The sequence below is a fragment of the Polypterus senegalus genome, chromosome 4 (assembly GCF_016835505.1).
Source record: "Polypterus senegalus isolate Bchr_013 chromosome 4, ASM1683550v1, whole genome shotgun sequence".
In the NCBI taxonomy this organism is placed as follows: Eukaryota; Metazoa; Chordata; class Cladistia; order Polypteriformes; family Polypteridae; genus Polypterus; species Polypterus senegalus.
This window is the reverse complement of record NC_053157.1, coordinates 241,618,000-241,639,431: the sequence shown is the minus strand read 5'-3', so window position 1 is coordinate 241,639,431 and position 21,432 is coordinate 241,618,000. Positions and strand designations below refer to the sequence as shown.

Sequence of the window (21,432 nt, the reverse complement as noted above, 5' to 3'; positions counted from 1 at the left end):
TACTGCCAGCAGTTCCACTCTCTTTACCTTCCTCCTCTCCTCCTGCCTCCGGACACGTCTCCCCCCTCTTCTTCTCCTCCTTCTTCTTTGGCCAACAGTAGCCCAATTTCCGCCAGCACCCTGTTGACTAACAGTACTGGTGGCGGTCGTTGTTAACCTGGGGCCTTCAGATTTCTGTCAGGATCAACCAGCTTGTGGTGCTTCAGGGCGTATCCTTCATAGTCAGGCTGCAGGTGAGTCTGACAGTAGGAGGCCGTGCAGGTGAGACAGGACTTCACCGCTCTGAACTTCTTACCAGTACAGAAGTCACACTCCACGTCTCCAGGGCCAGCATAATTATGAGATGGAGGAGGACTAATTGTCGTCTTCTTTAATTTCATTCAGCAGAGTGTTTCTGTTCATCTCAGGCCTTGTGATGAAGTTTTCTCTACACTGAGGGCAGCTACACACTTGGCTCTGATCCCAGCAGTCTTTGAGGCATTTCAGACAGAAACTGTGACCACAGGAGATGGTGACGGGGTCAGTCAGGGTGTCCAGACACACCGAGCAGGTGAACTCGTCCTGTGAAACAAACAGCTGGGCTTCAGTCATCATCAGTCTGAGGAGAGGCAGGCAGAGAGAATCAGTCAGACAAACAAGGAAGTGACTTGCTGCGGATCACAAGTTACTACAGAGGACTGCTAAGACAGCTGAGGACAAACTTCCTTGGTGTGCCTCTCCCCTCCATACAAGACACCTACAGCACACACAACCTCCACAAGGCACCCAGCATTATGGCTCACCCCTCACACCCAGCACATGGGCTCTTTGAGCTCCTGACGTCTAGAAGATGGTATTGCAGTACCTGAGTCAGGTCATCCAGACCATGTGACAGTTTCTTACCCCCATGCTGTTTGACTCCTTAATGTCGGAGCTCCACCAACTACTTGATTTTGAACTCTGAACTGTGAACTTTACATTATTTGCACATTTGAAAACTTTATAAATCAAATGTACACATTGCACTTTATGAGTGTTAAGCAGTTACTAAATGTTTGATGTACATCTTCTTATAGTTCACCTTTTTAACACAGTAATGTCTCATCTGCTGTTAAGCTGTTACTAATCCAGTTAGAACTGAGCTGCTGGACGTCATGTCACTTTACTGCACACTGTCCTGTCTGTTTGCACTGCATGTTGTATCTGCACTAAGTGGTGTACATTGTCTTGCTGCACTACATGTTGTATATTTGTACGATGGTCCTAAAGACACCCAATTTTATCTCAACCCGTACGATGTATTTTGGATGGGATGACCATAAAGAAACTTGAACTTGAAAGTAAAATTACTATGTGAGATGACATAGACTTTCATAATTATACCATTTATAATTAAAGGGAACTTTGGTACTCCAGACATCAGGGTGGGACAGGAGTGTCATTGAAATGAGGACAAGGATTTTGGTCTCGTCCGATGCGAGAGATGGACGTCTGAAGTGGAGCTCCGCTAGCAGCGGTGTTATTTTTCATATTATTTGCTTATTATCCTGAGATATCCTGCATTTATTCAACCCAAGGACACTGCTACATTATATATGTAAGCATATATAAATATGGCCAGCAAGAAAGGGGGTCCGAAAGAAAAGAAAACTAAAGCTGCACCCAAGCCAAGATCAGCAAGCCCTAGCTCAAGATACGGCCTTTCAGAGAGAGAGCTGGAACAGCTGGGCGAAAGTACAGACTCTTCGGGACCAAGGTCCGCTACATCGTCGCCGGCTGAGTGTGAAAAGGGGAGCGAATGTAAGATCGGGAGTGCAGATCTCGATAGCTCGCTGATTGGAGAACACCTGAAACTGGAAGGGGCCTTACAGTCCGCGATCTCAATTACTCCACGCGAGCCGGGAATAGTGGGAGCACTGGCTACAGTAGAGTCTGACGCTTTACCCACGGTACAAGAAGGCACAATTAAAATGTCTAAACTGGAGGCGATGCTCGCTGAGATCATACAAGATATAAAGAAAACCGAGAAGGCAAATGAGAAAGCAAGGGCAAAGGCACATGAGAGGCTGAAACAAGAGTTACTGGAATTGAAACAGGAATAGCAGCAAGCAAACGAAACGCAACGGCTGATGCTGCAACAGGCAAATGAAAGGCTGCGACAAGAAATGCAAGTGGAAATCCGACAGGTGCTGGGTAAAATTGAAACGCTTACTGATCAATTGGAGGATCTCAAGGAGACATTCACGACTAGGATTGAATTAGCCGAAAATTTAGCCACCAGTGCTGAAGAAAAGCAGAAAATGTCAGCTCCGAATGCAAAAACTCGGAGACAGACTGGCTGCTTTGGAAGATGGAAGTAGAAGGTATAACGTCAGAATTGAAGGTCTGCCTGAGAATCGAGAAAGTTCAAACCCGGTGAAATTCGCAGCCGAAACTTTTTCTAAAATAATCGGGGCGACTTTAAAGCAGAATCTGAGATAGCAGCGCTTACGCGACGCGGATCAAACACCGTTAGACCCAGACCAAGATCTTTTATAGTTCGTTTTGAACGATTATCATTTAAGCTAGAGGTGATGGCACTCCTCAGAAACAAGGAAGATATTATATATGAAAATAACCACATTCGTATCTTCCTGACTTCTCTCCAGCAACAGCTACTAAAGCGCAGCCTTCTACAACATTAAACAGCGGTTACGGCAAGCCAGCGTCAAATACAGCCTCTTGTATCCGCAAAACTGAAAGTGGAATGGCAGGGTCAATTCTATGTCTTCGCTAGCAAGGAAGAAGCAGAAAAGGAATTAAGAAAGCTGATCCCGGGACTATTCTGATACATAATAGTGAGTCATGGCGGATTAATAATCTACTGTCTGATCTATTCGTTTTAAAATACGGGTTTTATCAGCATATATTCTCATTTTCTCATTATTACTTAGTATTACTAGGGCTATCTGTTTATGTTTTATTGTGCTTAATTGTTCTTTTTTTTTTTCTTTTCTAATTATTTCATCTCTACCCTAAACGAGACTGTTCAATATCATACCCTTGGTTTATTGTTATTGCTATTACTGCATTAAGACTTGTTATGCTTATTTGGACACATCTTTAACACCATCACCGGGTTTATTATCTGGGTGTATCATCTTAATGCACTAAAATTGCTGAAGACTATATATATATTTTAAGTGCAAAATTCTTTTTTTTTTTTTCTTTTTAAAGACTATATTGGTAACAGATATCTCTATCTTTTAACCCTAAAGCGCACTGCATGGGGCTTGTTTTGCTTTGGACGTGCTCTGTCTCTGGGTATGTCAGAGGACTGGGACTGTGTGAAGTGGGTTTTAGCCTCACTTGGGGAGGCAAAAAGTGAGGGTGGGAGGTTAAGGGGGAGAGAGAAAGAGAGCAGGCTTGATCTATACCTAATCTATCCTCTCAATCTTTATAATTATAACTACCAACGTAATAATAAGCTGCATGGCAACAACTCTGGGGAAATAGGAAATTAAGACCTAAACTGTCTCACTTCCAGTTAAGACTATAAAATGACATCAAAAACTCAGAATCAGTGTCTCCATGATGGGACAGTTAACTTGTAAGCTGGAATGTTAAAGGCCTGAATCACGAATTAAAGAGAAAGAAAGTACTTCTCACCTAACAGGTCTAAATGCTAAAATAGTATTTTTACAGGAAACCCACTGACTAAGCAAGGATCAGTTCTGGCTGCAAAAAGACTGGACTGGCCAAATGTTCCATTCTAGTTTTACAAAGAAAACTAGAGGTGTGGGAATTCTCATACATAGAACAGTACCATTTGTAGCATCAGATGTAGTATTGGATCCTGAAGGGAGATATGTAATGGTCATGGGAGACTTATCTAACTGTAAAATGATTTTGATAAATGTTTATGCACCTAATGTTGATGATAAGGAATTTATACAAAATTTATTTGCATCCATTCCCAATCTGAACACTCATAAAGTTATAATGGCGGGGGACTTTAATTGTGTTCTAAATCCACTTTTAGATAGGACTTCCTCCACAGGGGAACGCATCTAACACGCAAAGATAATTACAAAGTTTATAACTGATCACAACTTATCAGATCCCTGGAGGTTTTAAACCCAAATTCAAGAACATATTCTTTCTACTCACCAGTACATCATTGCTACTCAAGGATTGATTACTTCTTTATAGACAATAACTTCTTGCCTAAGATTAAATCTTGTGAATATGATGCTATTGTTATTTCTGATCATGCACCTATGATCTTGGAGCTAAAATTACTAAGCCCCATACACTCACCCTCAACCCGCTTCTATAAGCTGACGAGAATTGTACGGAATTTATATCCAAACAAATCAAATTCTTCTTAGAGACAAATACATCACCTGAGATCTCTGCAGGAATACTCTGGGAAACTCTTAAGGCCTTCTTAAGAGGACAGATTATCTCATATCTTTCCCACAGAAATAAATCCGAAGCCAAGAAAGTAGCAGAGATAAAAAGCGAAATTACTAAAATAGATGAAAAACATGCCAGACTACCAAGCGAGACTCTACATAGAGGAGGCAGGCTCTACATTCAGAATTAAACCTCTTGACAACTAAAGAAACTGAACAACTAATTTACAAATCCAGACATCATTATTATGAACATGGAGAGAAAGCTAATAAGCTTTTAGCTCAACAAATTCACAAGCAAGAAGTGCGCAACGCAATCTCGTAATCACTAACACGAACGGAGATAAAATCATCGAACACAAAAATATAATGCACACTTTCAGAGACTACTATAAATCCCTATATACTACTGAGTTTAAAGAAGACAATACACAATCTAATGCATTTCTGGATACATTACAGATACCACAAATAGACGCTTTTAGTGTGGAGGAACTTGATAAACCTCTTGCATTATCAGAATTACTAGATGCTATAAAGTCACTCCAAGGTGGAAAAGCAGCAGGCCCTGATGGCTACCCTGCAGATTTTACAAGAAATTCTACGCTCAGCCAGCTCCCACCTATTAGCAACATTTACAGAAGCCAGAGATAACCAATCTCTTCCACAAACCTTTCGCCAAGCACTAATCACTGTCTGTCCAAAACAAAATAAGGACTTATTACAATGTGCATCATACAGACCAATTTCACTTCTGAATAACGACGTTAAAATACTCTCTAAAATCATAGCTAGAAGGATGGAGAAAGTGCTCCCTCAATATCACAAGACCAAACTGGATTTATTAGGGGCCGACACTTATCTTCAAATCTTCGACGCCTGTTTAATGTAATATACTCACCAACTAAATCAAACACCCCAGAAATATTATTATCATTGGATGCAGAAAAAGCATTCGACATGATTGAATGGAAATACCTTTTACTACATTGGAGAAGTTTGGGTTTGGCCCAACATTTGTGCATGGATTAAATTACTGTATACTAACCCAGAAGCTTCAGTTTGCATCAATAACATTTGCTCAGACTACTTTAAACTAGAACGTGGCACAAGACAAGGATGCCACTTGTCACCACTGCTGTTTGCAATTGCCATTGAACCACTGGCAATACATTGTCGAAATACTGATCAGATAAAGGGGATTAGCAGAGAAGGACTGGAACAGAAAATCTCATTATATGCAGATGACATGGTACTGTATATATCGGACCCAGAAAATTCTGTGCCTGCAGTCTTAGCAGCACTCACAGAATTTCAAAAGATCTCTGGTCTCAGAATTAATCTGAATAAAAGTGTACTCTTTCCAGTGAATTCTCAAGCATATAATATTAGATTAGACACCCTACCTTTTATCATTGCAGAACAGTTTAAATACCTCGGGTAAACATCACAAGTAAACATAAAGCTCTTTATCAACAAAATTTCGCGTCTGCATGGAAAAAATTAAACAAGACTTGCATAGATGGTCAACCCTTCATCTCACACTAGCTGGAAGAATTAACACTGTTAAGATGAATATTCTTCCTAAGCTCCTTTTTATTTCAAAACATCCAATATACATTAATAAATCATTCTTTAAGCAATTAGATTCAACAATAACCTCATTTATTTGGAATTCAAAACATCCACGCATCAAAAGAGCGACCCTACAAAGACAAAAGGCAGAAGGTGGCATGGCTCTACCTAACTTCCAGTTTTATTACTGGGCAGCAAATATACAGGCGATAAGAACCTGGACACAAATAGAAGAACATACACAGGCTTGGACCGCAATAGAAGTAAAATCCTGCAGTACTTCTTTGTATTCCTTGCTCTGTGCTCCAATAAACACACGTTATCGGCAATACACTAATAACCCAATTGTGCTCCACTCACTTAGAATCTGGAACCAATGTAGAAAGCATTTTAAGACGGAGAAGCTTCTATCTGTGGCACCTCTGCAAGAGAACCACCTCTTTCAACCTTCACAAACATATGCAGTTTTTAATATCTGGAAAAATTTGGAATTAACTTGCTTAGAGATCTTTATATAGACAACGTCTTTGCATCCTATGAACAATTACATTCCAAATTTAACATTCCAGCTACACATTTCTTTCACTATCTTCAAATCAGGAACTTTGTTAAACAGAACCTTCCAGATTTTCCTCATCTTGCACCCTCATCCATGCTGGAAAAATATTGCTCAATCTCAAGGACTTAGACTCCATCTCTACAATATATAAAATCATTTTACAATCCCTCCTTTCAAAGATCCAAGAGGACACTGGGAAAAGATCTCTCAATTAATATATCAGAAAAGGAGTGGAAAGTAGCAATGCAGAGAATTCACTCGAGCTCCATATGCAAAGCATACAATTATACAACTCAAAATTATATATCGAGCACATCTGTCTCGACTAAAACTCTCCAAAATGTTTCCAGGGCATGATCCAACCTGCGAACGCTGCAACCAAGTCCCAGCCTCACTAGGTCACATGTTCTGGGCCTGCACCAAATTAACATTATTCTGGACAAAAATTTTAATTACCTCTCAGACAGCCTTGGACTCACAATCCCTCCTAACCCATTAACAGCTGTGTTTGAGGTTCTTCCAGAGGGGCTTAAAGTGGAGAAAGACAAACAAATTGTGATTGCATTCACTACACTTTTGGCACGCAGACTTATTCTGATAAACTGGAAGAATCCAAACTCTCCTCTTTTAAGTCAGTGGGAAACTGATGTGTTATACAATTTGAAATTGGAAAAAATCAAATACTCAGCTAGAAGATCTGTACAGACTTTTTCAAAACATGGCAGGATCTAATCAGTAATATTTTAAAATAAGTTCATAAAGCACAGAGAATTTATTAATTTAGGTATGTTTACAAGCCTTAAATTTTACCGTTTGGCTTGCTCTCTCTCTCAGGGTGGGGATCGATCTGTTCTTAACTCTATTTTTCTTTTTGTAAAAACTTGATTGCTTTGTATGGAGTGCAATAAAATTAATAAAAAAAAAAAGAAATGAGGACAAGGACCACAGCAGAATTGAGAGGGCAACAGACCCAAAGTGAACAAGAAGGTGTAGAATGTGCGCCTTGACTTTAAACGAGATTCACTACTGATGTGTAGATGTGATGAGGATGTCAGTTACCATAGAGACCAATGGCTTTATGTGGTCAGACAATGAGAACTGACACAATGGCTGAAGTGAAATAATGAGAGAGAGAGAGAGAGAGAAGAGGACAGCTGGGTTTAGGTCAGCAGTGAAGAGCTCTTCATGTGACGGCCTGTCTGATGACTGAGTGATTAAAGATTTAGATGTCAGTCACACATCAGGACACGGATTTGATCAACAAAGAATACAAAAATTGTGATCACAGGACGGCTGTCAGAGTGTGCCAAGTAAAATGAAGAAAACATCAGAGAGTAAGAATTAATCTCAATTCTTTATTTATCAAGTTATTTTACAACAACAGAGACCCACAAGCAGCACACTTACGTGATTCATTCAGTTCCTTGAGGTTGTTCATCTTGCCCTTTCTCCCCCTGACACCCTGCTCTCTCACTATCACTCCTCACTCCTTCTCTACTTTCTCCACTTCCTTTTGACCCCCGTCAGGCTCCAAGAAGATGACAGATTTAGAACTCACAGTCTCCACCTGCTGCTTAGGCCTGTAATACAGACGGTCAACCTGGACCTTAATCTGCCTGTTTATGCAGACTGACGTCAGATGACATGCAGGATAGTCAGGGGTCCTAAAGAAATTGTGAATTAGGGTTAGATAAAAGTGTTCACAGGTATCACCTGTGATTGGTACTTTAAATGTTGACAGTGATGGTCACGTTAGTCAGCTGACTCAACTCCTTAAGTTTGGGTGACTTTGACAAACCTGAGAGCAGGAAGGAGGAGGTGCAGTTTAATGTCTAATGTGACATCAGGTGCCTCAGTAAAACACCAAACTCCATCAGTGTGCCTGATACCTGAGTGACCAGCGAATCCTCATCTTCAGATATTCATAGACAATTTATTCAGAGGTGATGGACCCCTTGAGTGACCAATTAAGGGGCAAAAGATTTCTGGGGAGGGGACAGCAGTTTAGAGACCTTTGTCACTCGCACACATGTCTGTCAATAGCTCTATATATCATTTGTGCTGTTCCAGCAGGTCCACATGTTTGTCATCCCTAACAGGTGACATTCAGGGTACACAACAGATATTGATGTCCCAGATTTTAATATATGTACTTTAGCAAGACAAAGTAAGTGACCCCTTTGGATTTCCATGGATTTGACTTCCAATAAAATGAGCTCTGATCTTCATCTAAGTCACAATTCATAGTTAAACACAATCTGACCAAACTAATAACACACAAACTGTTCTACTTTCCATGTTCTTATTGAACACATTGAGTTGTCATTAGACAGTGCAGGCTGGACAAAGTAAGATACCATGTCCTAAAGCTAAATGGAGGAAGCTGTTTCATTAAAGACAATGAAATTATAAGACTGATAATTCTGCTCTCTTCAAGATAAAGTGGTTAGTGTGAACCTCACCTCAATCCAAACAAATGTCACAGGAACTTAGAAGACTCATCATAGAAATGCAGGAACTTGGAAAAGGCTACACAGGCATTGCTGAAGACCTGGGTGTTCATCAATCCATGGTAAGAATAAAATATCTACAAATGGTGGAAATTCAGGACTGTAGTGGGATGTCCATGTGAGTGGGCATGAGGTAACAATCACTTCACCAGCACAAAAGGCAAACCTGAAAAAAAAAGAATTGCAGCAAATCTTAAGTTTGCTCAGGACCACCTGGATGTTTCACAATGGTCCTTGGACAATGTTAAATGGACAGATGAGACAAAGTTGATCTTTTTGGCAAAAATGCACAATGCTAGGTTAGGTGAAAGAGGGAACTGCACACCAACACCAAAGCCTCATCCCAACTGTGACAAACAGTAAAAGGAGTATCATGGATTGGGCCTGCTTTGTTAATTCAGGGCCATGACACAATGCAAATATTGAGGAAACAAAAAATTCAAATGTAAAGCAAACATGTGTGGGCAGAAGTATACGACCTCAAGCGTAAGTGAGGCTGGATGATGCAGCAAGACAATGACCCAAAGCACACAAGTACATCAACAAAAGAATGGCTGGTAAAGACGTTTGACCAAGTGAGAGTCCTGACTGTAACCCCTCTGAGATGCTGTAGCCTGACCTGAGAGCTGGGCAACCAGAAATACTGAGGAACTGAAACAGGTTGGTAAGGAAGGATGGTCCATAAGACATCCCAAACATTGTGCAGGTCTTATAAGCAAGAAACAGAAATGTTTGGTGGAGGTTATGGCTGATGAAGGAGGATCAACAAGTTATTAAATAAAAATAATTAAATAATTAAAACTTGTTTTGCCAGTCTACACTGTGAACGATCACTCAATGTGCCTAACAATGATATGGAAAGTCCAACATCTGGTATGTTATTAGTTTAGCCAGATTGTGGTTGTCTAGAATTGGGACTTAGGTGATGATCAGATGACATCTTTGTAGGAATCAGAATGCAGAAATCCAAGGAATTCCAAAAGGTTTTCTTACCTTTTTCTGTAAATGTAGTTGTAATTCAACAGTGACTCCTGCTGGTCAGACTGCTATGTGTGGATCTGAGGGGTCACTGCACCACACAATGACACACACACCTCATTGGCTACTCAAAGAAATCAAACCCAATAATAATGGAGACCCTGACAGTGGCACTCACCCTGCATTCTCATCCCCAAATTCAGTCACATAAAGCTTTTTCCTCATCTATCCTGTGAAGTTCTTTGTTATTGTGACACACTGAGTACTCAGAAGAAACTCCAGGACTTGTTGTGTCCAAGGCATCAGTCCAAGCCCCATCCTTTCCTTCTTATTCCTTTATATGCGACTCCTATCCTCACACTTTCACCATTACACTCCACCTCCCAGTAACAGCGAGTTCCAGTCAGAGGCTCTCTGCACAGAAAATAACAGGATTCTGTCCAATCAGATGAGCTTGTTACTATTAGTGTCTCGTCAGCGCAGCTCCCGATTGGTTCTTGTTAATTATCTGTGTTGTGCTCCGCCCCCAGTCCCGTTACACACTCCCAGATTTCCTCACTCGTTTTCTTTTCTCTCCTTTCAGATTTCTGTGCCCTCACACTGGACATCAACACAGCACACAGAGACCTCCGTCTGTCTGAAGGGAACAAGAAGGTGACACGTGAGGGGACAGAGACTGAATATCCTGATCATCTTTACAGATTTGACTGCTGGCCTCAAGTTCTGTGCAGAGAGGCTCTGACTGGGACTCGCTGTTACTGGGAGGTGAAGTGCAGTGGAGACTACGAGGTGATTGGAGTCGCATATAAAGGACTGAGCAGGAAAGGAGGGGGAGAGAAGAGCCTCTTTGGAAACAACGACAAGTCCTGGTGTTTGCGGTGTGCTCATTCCCAGTACTCTGTGTGGCACAATAAAGAGCAGACTGTAATCAGCGCCCCTACAGCCCCAGAATAGGTGTGTGTCTGGACTGGCCTGCTGGCTCTCTGTCATTTTATAGCGTCTCACACACAATGACCCTCCTGCACAGGTTCAACACCTCCTTCACTGAGCCCCACTATCCAGGGTTTGGATTTGGTCTTCACTCCACTGTAACCATCTGCCATCTGACACCATGTGACCACTGACCAGCACCCTCCACCTGTCACTTGATGTCCCCACAAGCTCAGGTGTCTTTGCAGTTTGGGGTCAAAATTAATTTTTCACTATCGGTGGGACACATCTCTGTGAGTAAATTTGAGGATGAGAATGCAGGGCGAGTGCGGCTGTCAGGGTCTCCATTATTATTGGGTCTGAGTAGCCAATCAAGTGTGTGTGTCATAGTGAGGGGCAATGACACCTCAGACCTACAAATACCAGTCTGACCAGCAGGGGTCACTGTTGAGTCACAGCCACATGTCCTTCAGATTGACACCCCAACTGCTGTGTCCTCTGAGTGTCACTGAATGTCACCTGTCAGTCAGTCTATATAGCGCCTTTCAGTAGTGCTGCTCCATCAGGACCACATCCCTGTCTCAGTATCAAGAGCCTCATTCCAGTGACTATTTAGGAGTGGAAACTATGTGGTGATTAGAATCACATATAAATGACTGGTGTCATCGCTGGAAGTCGGGAACGACAAAGAAATGGACCCCAATATATAAAATAAAAATCAATCTCTTAATTCTTGTTGAGATAGACAGACTGCAGCCCCACCCTCATCCCCATTGCCTCCAAATAGACTGGAGACCCTCAGAAACCAAGCAGGAAGCTAAGAGCCACTGGCTGCTCAGAACAGACAGCCTTGCTTAAAAGAAAAAAATTCCTCTTTATATTACTTAACTTATTCATTAGCCAAAGAGAGAACAGAAAAAAAAAAAAAAACATGGCAGTTCATTCTGAGGTCATACACAGATTACGGGTGACATCTTAATTTACGACATACAGGAGTAGAGCAAAAACAAAGAACTGCCAGGCACTCACATTTCTAAAGAATGTGCCCTTCTCAGTAGACACACAAGACCAATTTCTTATTCCCCATTACATTAATTATAAAGAGATTGCATTCTTATAGCTTTAATATCTAAATTAGGTTATATTTGTTTGATTAGATTAATAATCCTTATTTATTAAATCATAAATGACATTTTGTCTTATGTTTTTAAGCAAGAGTGAAGAAAACAATCCCATTGATTTATAATATCACAGGGTGTTCTGTTAATATCAAGAGGTTAGCACTTTCACATAGAAGAACGTAAGCCAGGCTCATATTCTGTGCATAAACGTAATTCCTTTGCTACCTAAATTAAGATCAAATCATATAGAAGTATAAAATCTTATACACTCACCTAAAGGATTATTAGGAACACCTGTTCAATTTCTCATTAATGTAATTATCTAATCAACCAATCACATGGCAGTTGCTTCATTTAGGGGTGTGGTCCTGGTCAAGACAATCTCCTGAACTCCAAACTGAATGTCAGAATGGCAAAGAAAGGTGATTTAAGCAATTTGGAGCGTGGCATGGTTGGTGGTGCCAGACGGGCCGGTCTGAGTATTTCACAATCTGCTCAGTTACTGGGATTTTCACGCACAACCATTTCTAGGGTTTACAAAGAATGGTGTGAAAAGGGAAAAACATCCAGTATGCGCAGTCCTGTGGGCTAAAAATGCCTTGTTGATGCTAGAGGTCAGAGGAGAATGGGCCGACTGATTCAAGCTGATAGAAGAGCAACTTTGACTGAAATAACCACTCGTTACAACCGAGGTATGCAGCAAAGCATTTGTGAAGCCACAACACGCACAACCTCGAGGCGGATGGGCTACAACAGCAGAAGACCCCACCGGGTACCACTCATCTCCACTACAAATAGGAAAAAGAGGCTACAATTTGCACGAGCTCACCAAAATTGGACAGTTGAAGACTGGAAAAATGTGGCCTGGTCTGATGAGTCTCGATTTCTGTTGAGACATTCAAATGGTAGAGTCAGAATTTGGCGTAAACAGAATGAGAACATGGATCCATCATGCCTTGTTACCACTGTGCAGGCTGGTGGTGGTGGTGTAATGGTGTGGGGGATGTTTTCTTGGCACACTTTAGGCCCCTTAATGTCAATTGGGCATCGTTTAAATGCCACGGGCTACCTGAGCATTGTTTCTGACCATGTCCATCCCTTCATGACCACCATGTACCCATCCTCTGATGGCTACTATCAGCAGGATAATGCACCATGTCACAAAGCTTGAATCATTTCAAATTGGTTTCTTGAACATGACAATGAGTTCACTGTACTAAAATGGCCCCCACAGTCACCAGATCTCAACCCAATAGAGCATCTTTGGGATGTGGTGGAATGGGAGCTTCGTGCCCTGGATGTGCATCCCATAAATCTCCATCAACTGCAAGATGCTATCCTATCAATATGGGCCAACATTTCTAAAGAATGTTGAATCAATGCCACGTAGAATTAAGGCAGTTCTGAAGGCGAAAGGGGGTCAAACACCATATTAGTATGGTGTTCCTAATAATCCTTTAGGTGAGTGTAGCTCTCTGCAGCATGATTAATACAAAGTACAGTCATTAGTATTTTGTGAGTTAAATACTTATAATCATCTGTGGTGGGCTGGCGCCCTGCCTGGGGTCTGCTTCCTGCCTTGTGCCCTGTGTTGGCTGGGATTGGCTCCTGCAGACCCCCGTGACCCTGTAGTTGGGACACATCAGGTTGGATAATGGATGGATAGATGGATACTGATAATCATTACAGTTAATAATGTTTTTTTCTGCTTTGGACAGGAAAGGATGTAGTGTGGAGTGCCTCCTTCGATTAAACAAGTCCTGGTGTTTGCGGTGGTCTCAATCCCAGTACTCTGTGCGTTAAAATCACAAACAAACTGCAATCAGTGCCCCCTACAGCCCCAGAATAGGTGTGTATCTGGACTGGCCTGCTGGCTCTCTGTCATTTTATAGCGTCTCACACACAATGACCCTCCTGCACAGGTTCAACACCTCCTTCACTGAGCCCCCCTATCCAGGGTTTTATCTTAATCCTGACTGCAGTATAACAATCAGCCATCCGACACCATGTGACCACTGACCAGTACCCTCCACCGGTCACTTGATGTCCCCACAAGCTCAGGTCCTATTTGTGTTTGTAGTTTGGTGTAAAATTAAATTTACAGGATCTGGGCACCTCTGTGAGTGAATTTGTGGATGAGGATGCGGGGCGAGTGCGGCTGTCATGGTCTTCATTATTATTGGGTCTGTGTAGCCAATCAGGTGTGAGTGTCATAATGATGGGCGGTGAAACCTCAGACCTACAAATACCAGTCTGACCAGCAGAGGTCACTGTTGATTCACAGCCACATGTCCTTCAGGCTGACACCCCAACTGCTGTGTCCTCTGAGAGTCACTGAATGTCACCTGTCAGTCAGTCTATATAGCGCCTTTCAGTAGTGCTGCTCCACCAGGACCACATGCCTGTCTCAGTATCCAGAGCCTCATTCCAGTGACTATTTAGGAGCACAGAGTGACAGAAGTGACAGGCGTGCTGGCCTCTGAACAGACATTGTCTGCCCCTCTATTAGTTACTCCGGTGGTCTGTCACCTCTGAATGAATTCACTGTGAATATCTAAAGACGAGGACTCACCACTCAGTCACATGTCGGCCATACTGATGGAGTTTGGTGTTTCCTGAGTCACTTGGTGTCACGTTAGACATTAAACTGCACCTCCTCCTTGTTGTTCCCATTGTCATCCAACCTCAAGGAGACGAGTCAGCTGACTGACTTCACCTTCACTGTTGGTGTTCAAAGTGACAATCAGATGTGACATTTGGGGACACTTTTATCTTTCTACTGACACACACATTTCCAGGATTCATTTACAATTCCCTCAGGACCCCTCAAGGAGCGGCGTGTCACCTAACATCAGTGTGTGTGAAGAAGCCAATGAAGGCCCAGGCTGACAACCCCCCCACTGTGTATTACAGGCCTCACCAGCAGATGGCGACTATGACTTCTAAATCTGTCACCTTCATGGAGCCTGAGGGGTTAAAAGGAAGAAGGTGAATAAATTGTGAGGGGTGAGGATGATAGAGAAGAGAGTCAGGGTGATAAAGGGTGAGATCTCTACTGCACTGTGCTGGCTTTTTTAGATGTTCTTTAGCAAAGTCCAATCTAGCCTTTCTATTCTTGAGGCTTATGAGTGGCTGGCACCTTGCAGTGCACCCTCTGTATTTACTTTCATGCAGTCTTCTCTTTATGGTAGACTTGGATATCGATTCGCCGACCCCCTGGAGAGTGTTGTTCACTTGGCTGGCTGTTGCAAAGGGGTTTCTCTTCACCATGGAAATGATTCTGTGATCATTCACCACTGTTGTCTTCCGTGGATGTCCAGGGGCCTCATGTATAACGCCGTGCGTAGAACTCGCACTATAACATGGCGTAAGCACAAAATCCGAAATGTGCTTACGCAGAGAAAAATCCAGATGCAGGAATCTGTGCGTACTCCAACTTCCACGTTCTTCCGCTAAATAAATCCTGGTCAGCGTGAAAACTAACGCTCGTGCACGTGCTTTATGTAACGCCCCAAATCCTCCCAGAATTACGCCTCTTTGAATATGCAAATCAATATAAATCGCCCTTAAGCGCAGCCTTCTGTGAAAAGACAATGGGAAAAGCACGGGGGGAAACATAAGAATTTCAGCAAATACCAAGTGGAGGCAAATGAAAAACATGCTATTTGTTCAAATAAACCGCGGTATAATCAACAAAAGGAAGTTGATCGAAAGTGACATAGCGTGTTGGAGAAACTTGAAAGCTCACGTTCACAAAATCGCACAGTGCCGGAAATAAAAAAGAAGTCACATATCAAAGTCGCAGTGAAAAGAAAAGTTGTAGCCCACTGTCTGAGTGTCATATGAAAGCTTATTAGGGTACAGAGAAAAAAGGCACACGGTGGGGAAAAAGTACAAAATGTCAACTTCAATCTCGACATTTCCACTTTAATCACGTAGTTTATTTTGTCATTTAGTAGAACATCATAAACTTCATCTTAAAATCGTTTAATTAACCAGTTTCTCAAAATTACATCATAATTAAAGTAGCACGTTAAATGCTTTGTTTTGTATTTGATCTTCTATGTGCTCTATGTGTGTGAATCACTACGTGCTTCTTAAACCGGCTCTCTTCCTCCAACTGGACACAGAGTCCATTACATTCGTGATATTACAGCTCTGAATAACTAAAATACTGAGATGTATACATGATGTCATTTTCATGATGATAAGAGTTAAAGCACGTTATTAAACATGTGTTTCACTTCGATGAAATAATTTATTGCAGCAGTACTCAGGGGCGGCTCTAGGCTTGTGGTGGCACTGGGCAGAGGAAGAATCGGTGGCTCCTTCCGCCCGCCAGTAAGGTACCTTATGCACGGTGGATGGCCACGTCCGTTGCAGACACTGCATAGCCGCCTCGTGCTCATGACACACGCATTTAACTTTTGCCAAAATTTGTCGCTGCATTTTTAGCTGTGTCGTTATTTTCTCTTTCTGTTTTATATTCAATATATGTTGGCGTGGCCGTCACTGCAGTCAGTGCTTTTCTTTCCCCAAGTAACCGATCGCCATACAATCAGCTCTGTAATAGACGTTAAGCCATCTGTAAGCTTAGCGCCGATTCTTCAAAACGTTTAAAGAATATTGAAATATCTTCGTAGTACATGTTTAATTATTCTATCCTTAACGACACTCCCAGTGAAGAATATAGATTATTTAAATGAAGTTAAAGTTTTATCTTTATAATTTAACAAACATATTTTGCTGCATTTCACCTTAAAAATGATATCGTCATCATATGTGAATACACGCTTTATAAAGTGGCTCAGGTTGTGAGATATTATAACTGTAGTGCAAGTTTACAGTGAGGTGATTGTACTTATAATTCCAGACAGTTCTACAAGGAGCAATTGATTGAGTGCATTTAAAGTTCTTGGGATTAAACTGTTTCTGAACCGCGAGGTCCGTACAGGAAAGGCTTTGAAATGTTTTGCCGTGGCTGAGACAGCGTGTTCTTGAAGCTGTCTACCGATAATTCTCTTTCCGATCAGCTGCTGCTGTGATTCACACTCAGATACAGTGATATAAATACTCCGAGTGCTGCAGTGAGAGTAATATGGAAAAAGATGATCCGCTGTGGCAGCTGCTAATGGGAGGAGCTGAAAGAAGAAGAAGAAGAGGAAGGTGCAGTGAGAGTAACAACGCTAAAGCAGTTATGGTATTTGGAATACGATGGCTATTCCCTGGACCATTATATTGTTACAAGTTAATTACAATCAGATGCGTTACACTAATAAACAATATGCGGTTAGTTTCAGTGTACTGTATTTATAAAGCCACGTCAGGAAAATAAGGAGTAATCACACAAGAACAGTAGCATTGCTTTGACGCTGGGTGCCTCCAGTCTGCAAAACCGAGCGGAGAACTTGCGTACGACAAGGTATCAAGTACTGTGGAAAAGTGCGTGGATTTACGCCAAGTGTAGGTTTTGTACATCGCGATTTGAACGTGGAAATGTTCTTACACAACATTTCTGTGTGTACGCACCATTTATACATGAGGCCCCTGGTCTTTTTGCGTTGCTGAGTTCACCAGTGCTTGCTTTCTCTCTCAGGATGTACCAAACTGTAGATTTTGCCACTCGTAATATTGTGGCAATTTCTCGGATGGGTTTTTTCTGTTTTCTCAGCTTAAGGATGGCTTCTTTCACCTGCCTGGAGAGCTCCTTTGACCGCATGTTGTCTGTTCACAGCAAAATCTTCCACATGCAAGCACCACACCTGAGATCAACTCCAGGCCTTTCATCTGCTTAATTGATAAGACATAATGAAGAACTTGAACACACCTAACCCATGAAATAACCTTTGAGTCAATTGTCCAATTACTTTTGAGCGCCTGAAATGAAGGGATTGTGATCAAAAAATGCTTTATCTAATGTACAGAACCAAACTGAGAGAAAAGTTGTCTCTGTCCAAATATTTATGGACCTCACTGTACATTCACAGAGATAAATGGCCTGTTAATGCTTCACAGTTTGTAAAATTTGAATTGCTTATTAATCTAAAAAGATCAAAACACAAAAAAAATCAATAAAATAAAATAAAATATGGACGACTGTTATTTGTCAAATCTGTTCATTTGGTAACTTTTGATTTGTAAATTCCTTTGATCAAATCTCATATTTTGAATGTTCTGATGATATTAAGACTTTTTGTTTATGATTAATCCTCTTTAATAAAAGGACAAGTGTCTGTGTGTCTGTCTGTGTATCTGTCCAGTCACTTTGTCTCTGTGTTTCCAACAGATGGCGCCTCACAAACATTAGCACAGCTTTTATGACTCCCATGCTAATCAATATCATCGACTTACAGAGCCGCAGCACCAGACGTCACCTCTGATATCGGCCAGCAGTTTAATGACAGAATGTGTGTTAGGGTGAGTGTGATTAGTGGGCACCATACCAGCCTGTAAACCTCCCTGCTGGCACACAACTGCTGGTCCAGACCTGTGGCAGTTTGTTGTGCTTCAGCTCTGACTATAGAATGGCATATAACAGAGACATAAGCATTGCATTTGTCACTCCAACAGATGGCACATCACAAACATTTGTATTAATGCACTGTACTACTACAAACATTTGTGATGCACCATCTGTTGGAATGATAATTGCAATTCATTTAATTACTACATGCATTTCAAAATACATTCCCACAGATGGTGCACTGCAAACATTAACACTGAGATCTAAGTTGATTAATTGGAATTCAACCCATCTTGTAGCACAGCTAGTTTTGTAATAAAGAGCAAAACATTATAATATATATATATTATTATTAATTTTTTTTAATATATATGAAGCTGACTATTAAGGCCGATGAGCGTTGCTCCCCAGTCTGAGTGTTTGTGTCCTGCTGTGTGTGTTTGTACCCGTGTGTGTCCATGTGACATATGATAGTTTGCTGTGACGACGCTAGAGGTCCCTGCGACTCCAGTCTGACCACATACTTTCCATATCAGCTGCTAATAAATCCTGACATTAAACTTTATTAGGTGCACTTCTTAGACACCTGGAGCTCCAAGGAGGTGCCGTTGACTTCAATGGGCGCCAATTGGGAGGAACTTGGAGTTCGACACACTAAGGGGCCTGCAATTCTCCACTATGCCCACTAGATGGTGGTGTACCGTCATATTAGTCAAACTTAGTCGTAATTATGAGGTAGCAAGTCATCCTTATATATACAGTAATTTGATAGTATCCATATGTATGGTGTTCGCGTCAATACCTCGACTCAATACAAGTTAGAACCATGCAATGGGACTCTGCCTCTGTAGTTAGAACATCACGTGGCACACGCAGACGCAGTATTGCATGATTGGCTAAGAATGTTCAAATGCTTCAGTGACGCCGCTGGACGGCCGAGTACAGAATAGTAAGTCGGCGTTGGTTCGAGCAGATGACAGTAACTTTGGTTGTTTTTTGGAACGTTGGTTTGCTGGGGCCTACTTTGCAGGTCTAACATCGTCGACTGACTTAAACCCTTCGACAGCTCCGGAACCGTAAGTAATTTAGAACGTATCGCCATTTGCTTGGTATGGCGAAGTCTTATCTTTGGGCAGTTCGGTTTTGGCATCCGTCCTTCTGACGTCTATTGGCAAACTTAGTAATGACGGCTGGATATTAACAACGGTCATTGTTTAGCCAATTTCAGATATAAAATGACCACCCCAACATAATTATTACTCTGACTCTGATTAGAGTCGTAAAATATACGATTTGTTTTGAAAATTTGTTTGCCGGAGAAAATCAAATGAGGTGCGCCGAAGAGCTGAGTTCACTTCTCGCAGCCCCGTTTAAATAGGAAGCGCTTCATTACATCGGCCGAAAGGGTCTATTTTAAGCACAAATCAGTGCCATGATAACAAAATCATGTCAAAGACTTAAAAAAAAAAAAACAAAAGCAAATAATTCTTTGCAGATAAAGTATGGATTTCACAAAGGTAGAATTTGTAGCCCGATTCGATCGGGCTCCTAGTCGTTAGTATAACGATCAAGTGTCTGTGACCTGCTATTACTATTAACAGACTTGCATTTAATTTGGTTCTGCTTCTTTAGCAACGTGAGACTCGCAGTCAGATTAACAGGATTTAATTAACAAGTTTTGGGGGTTGTGTTAAGTAGGGAGAAGTCAAGTAAAATTACACCATTTATTGGCAAACTAAAAAAAAAAATTACAAAATGCAAGCTTTCGAGGCAACTCCGGCTCCTTCTTCAGGTGAGATGTAATAAAAAAAATGATCGCAGATATTTTAACGCGATATCGACGATTATTCAGGAGCTAAAGTTCTTACAAATTTGCGCCACTCGTCCAGCTCAAGTGCTCCTTCTTGCTCAGCTGACTTTCTCTTCCCAAGCCATCCCATAATAGTCACAGACACTCACTCTGTAGATGTCGCTCTCTCCTCGGTGTCTCCATCACTGATGTTCTCCTTTATCGTTTCTCGGCGCTCCTTAAATCTCCCGAGTGTGCGCACATAACCGTGGACTGTCTCAGCCCGTCTTGTGTTAATGGCGGACACTTTGAGATCGCAGCACCGACTGAGCCTCGACTGGAAGCAGACGGCTATTCACGTGACGCTCACTCCGCTAAGTCTCAGTGTGACAAGCGCGCTTCACGGAGTGCCCGACTGGTTTAGTCCGGTGCTGCGCTTTGAGATCAGCGGGAACGCGCACTGCGGGGAGGTGGGGGGTGAAGGCGGAGCGCAGGTTTGGTCCGCACGTTGAACGGCACCTTCAGGTTATTACAATTGACCGGGCAGGTTATGAGATCGCAGGTGACTTTGACAGACACAAATACAAAAACGCGTCATCAACTTCAGAGTGTGACGGCGCCGACACCATTTGATTGTTTTCTTTCTATTTTCTTTATTTATTTTTGCGCACTGCACTTCTGGAAAACCGTAGTTGGCTTCGGGGAGTTACGACAGCATGTGAGGTAATGAGCCGTCCTGGGGTCTAAATTACTTGCGGATTATTTAAAAGGCTAATGTCGCAGACTGGAGCAAAGTAGGTGGACGGCGATAACATGAAGATGATTCGCTGACGCTGACTTTGATTGACAATTATCCCGCTCCTTAGCCCTGCCCCTAACCACTCAGATCCGTCAATACTGCTATAGGCTACGGTAATCAACACTCTAGATATTCACACATATATTTATAGACACGTGTTTATATCTATCAACACACGTCATTTATGTGAGTGCGTGTGCAGACACGACCCCGACCGCGTCCCACACTGAGGGATACTTGGGCATGCGACACAAGAAAAGTGAGACGAAGATCAGAGAATCTGCACAGACTCTCACAAGTTCATGTCGTTGTGCTCACCGCCGCCTCCTGCT

At 42.0% G+C, this 21,432-nt stretch overlaps 1 long non-coding RNA gene across 1 annotated transcript; it reads right to left on the bottom strand.

The window, feature by feature from the left end:
* Positions 1-558: 558 nt before the first annotated feature.
* Positions 559-20,939, bottom strand: LOC120528344. Its single transcript, XR_005633494.1, has 3 exons — positions 20,472-20,939; positions 8,973-9,186; positions 559-598 (listed from the first exon to the last, which is right to left on the bottom strand). It is a non-coding gene; the product is annotated as an uncharacterized LOC120528344 (long non-coding RNA).
* Positions 20,940-21,432: the final 493 nt, after the last annotated feature.